A 3,236-nucleotide genomic window follows, 5' to 3' on the forward strand; every position below is an offset into this window, starting at 1 on the left:
TTATTTTGTTCCTTGGCCTTTTGGTGGTATACCTAAGAAAACACTGCCTAACCCAATGTCATGACAATTTACTGCTATGCTTTCTTGTAAGAGTTCTATACTTGTAGCTCATATATTTAGATCTATGATTCATTTTGAATTAATTTTTGTATATGGAGTGAAATAAGGGTTGGGTTCAATTTCATTCTTTTGTGTGTGGATATCCAGTTGTCCCAGTAACATTTGTTTAAAGATTTTTTTAATAAGTCTTTTTTTAAAGATTTTTATTTATTTATTTGACAGAGAGGGAGAGACAGCGAGAGAGGGAACACAAGCAGGGGCAGTGGCAGAAGGAGAAGCAGGCTTCCCACGGAGCAGGGAGCCCTATGCGGGACTCAATCCCTGGACTCAGGGATCATGACCTGAGCCGAAGGCAGACGCTTAACCGACTGAGCCACCCAGGCACCCCCAGTAACTTTTGTTGAAAACACCCCTTTTTACCCCATATATTTATCTTGCCACCTATTTGAAAATCAATTGGGTGTAAATGTGAAAGTTTTTTTTGATGGACTTACAATTCTATCCCATTAATCTATTTAACTAACCTTATGCTAAACCCACACTTGTCTTTTTTTTTTTTTTTTAGATTTTATTTATTTATGTGACAGAGAGAGACACAGCGAGAGAGGGAACACAAGCAGGGGGAGTGGGAGAGGGAGAAGCAGGCTTCCCGCCGAGCAGGGAGCCCGACATGGGGCTCGATCCCAGGACCCTGGGATCATGACCTGAGCCGAAGGCAGACGCTTAATGACTGAGCCACCCAGGCGCCCCATAAACCCACACTGTCTTGATTGCTGGAGCTTCCTACTAAGATTTGAAATTGGGAAGAATGAGCCCTCCAAATTAGTCCTCTTCCTTTTTAAGATTGCTTTGGCTATCCTTGAATCCTTGAATTTCCATGGGAGTTTGGGGATCAGCTAATTTACTTTTGCAAAGAAGTCAGCTGGGATTTTGTTGGAGATCGCATTGAATCTATAGATCAGTTTGGGGTGTATTGCCAGATTAACAATATTTAGTTTCCCAAACAATGGGCAGCGGATGGCTTTCCTTTTTTTTTTTTCCCTTTGTATAAATTGTGGTAAATATGCATGATGTAAAATTTAACATTTAACCGTTTTTAGGAATCCACCTCTGTTTCATTAAGTACATTCAAACTGTTGTGCAACCATCAACATTTCCATCTCCAGAATCTTTTCATTTCTCCCAAATGAAACTCTGTACCCATGAAACACTAACTCTTCATTCCCCTTCTCTCCCCACAATCCCTGGCAACCACCATTCTGCTTTCTATCTGTATGACATTCCGCCAAGAGCTGCTTTGCCTTTTAGTGTTCATTCCATTTACATTTAACGTAATTAATGATATGGTAGGATTTATGTCTGCCATTGTCATTTTTTTCTCATGTTTTTATGTTTTTCTCTCACACCATTGAGGTGCCATTTTGTGTGAAAAATATTTTCTCTCCTACCATTTTTATTCCCTTATTGCTTACTACAATTTTGAAGCATTTTCTTAGTGGTTGCCTCACAGATTACAATTAAGATCTTAATTTAAAAGAATCTAATTCAGATTAATACCAACTTAGTTTCAATATTATGTAAAAACTTTGATCTTACATAGCTCTGGAACTTCCAGCTCCTCTGTACTATTATTGTCATAAAAATTACATCTTTATACCTTTTAAGCCCATCCAGATAGTTCTATAATTGTTGCTTCATGCACTTGTATTTGATGCTCTTTATTTCTTCCTGTGGATTTGAATTACTCTTTAGTGTCTTTGGGGGACTTTCCCTTAATATTTCTTGTAAGGCAGGCCTCCCAGTGATAAATTCACTCAGATTTCCATTATCTGAGAATGGCTTTATTTCACTTTCATTTTTGAAGGTTAGTTTTGCTGGATAGAGAATTCTTGCCAGAGAGTCATTTTCTTTGACTATGACTTCCCACTATCTTCTGTTCCCCGTGGCTTCTTTTTCTTTTTCTTTTTTTAAATTTAAAGTCAATTAGCCCACATGTAGTACATCAATAGTTTCAGATGTAGTGTTCAATGATTCATTAGTTGCATATAACACACGGTGCTCATCATATCACGTGCCCTCCCTAACGCCCATCACTCAGTTACCCCATCCCCCCACCCACCTCTCATTCTGCAGCCCTGTTTGTTTCCCAGAGTCAAGAGTCTCTCATGGTTTGTCGCCCTCTCTGAATTCTTCCCATTCAGTTTTCTCTCCCTTCCCCTATGATCCTCTGTGCTATTTCTTATACTTATACATATGAGTGAAACCATATGATAATTGTCTTTCTCTGGTTGTCTTATTTCACTTAGCGTAGTACCCTCCAGTTCCAACCATGTCGACGTAAATGGTAGTACTCAGGCTGAGTAATATTCCAGTCTATACATGAACCAAACCTTCTTTACCCATTCATCTGTTGAAGGACATCTCGGCTTCTTCCACAGTTTGGCTATTGTGGACATTGCTGCTATGAACATCGGGCTGCAAGTGCCCCTTCTTTTCACTACATGTGTATTTTGGGGGTAAATACCCAGCAGTGCAATTGCTGGGTCATAGGGTAGCTTTACATTTAACTTCTTTTTTTTTTAAATTTAAACTCAATTAGCCAAGATACAGGACATCATTAGTTTTCGATATAATGTTCAATGATTCATTCGTTGAGTATATCACCCAGTGCTCATCATAGCAGGTGCCCCATGGTTTCTGATGAGAAGTCAGCTGTTAATCTTACTGGGAATCCCTTGTACGTGATGAGCTGCTTTTGTGTTTCTGCTTTCAACCTTCTCTCACTGTCTTTGGTTTTCAGGAGTTTGGCTAAGCTGTTTCAAGGTGCAGATCTCCTTGAGTCTATCCTCCATGGAGTTTCAGATCTTTTTGTTTCTCTGGATTAATAATTTTAATAAAATTTGGGAAGTATTGGGCCATTATTTTCTAATCTTTTCTTTCCCTTTATCTCCTCTCCTCTCCTCCAGGGACTCTCATTATGCGTAAGCTGGTGTGCTTAATCATGTCCTACACGGTCTCCGAGGCTCTGTTCATTTTTCTTCATTATTTTTTCTTTCTTTTCCTCAGACTGTACAATCTCAGTCGGCTTTAAATTCCACGTTTGGTGATTCTTTTAAATCCCAATTGCAATTTCCGTTGAGCTGGTCTAGTGAAGTTTTCATTGTAGTTATTATACT

Source organism: Mirounga angustirostris, unplaced genomic scaffold (assembly GCF_029215605.1).
Source record: "Mirounga angustirostris isolate CCGP_5_RB_7025 unplaced genomic scaffold, mMirAng1.0.hap1 SCAF_11, whole genome shotgun sequence".
NCBI lineage: Eukaryota > Metazoa > Chordata > Mammalia > Carnivora > Phocidae > Mirounga > Mirounga angustirostris.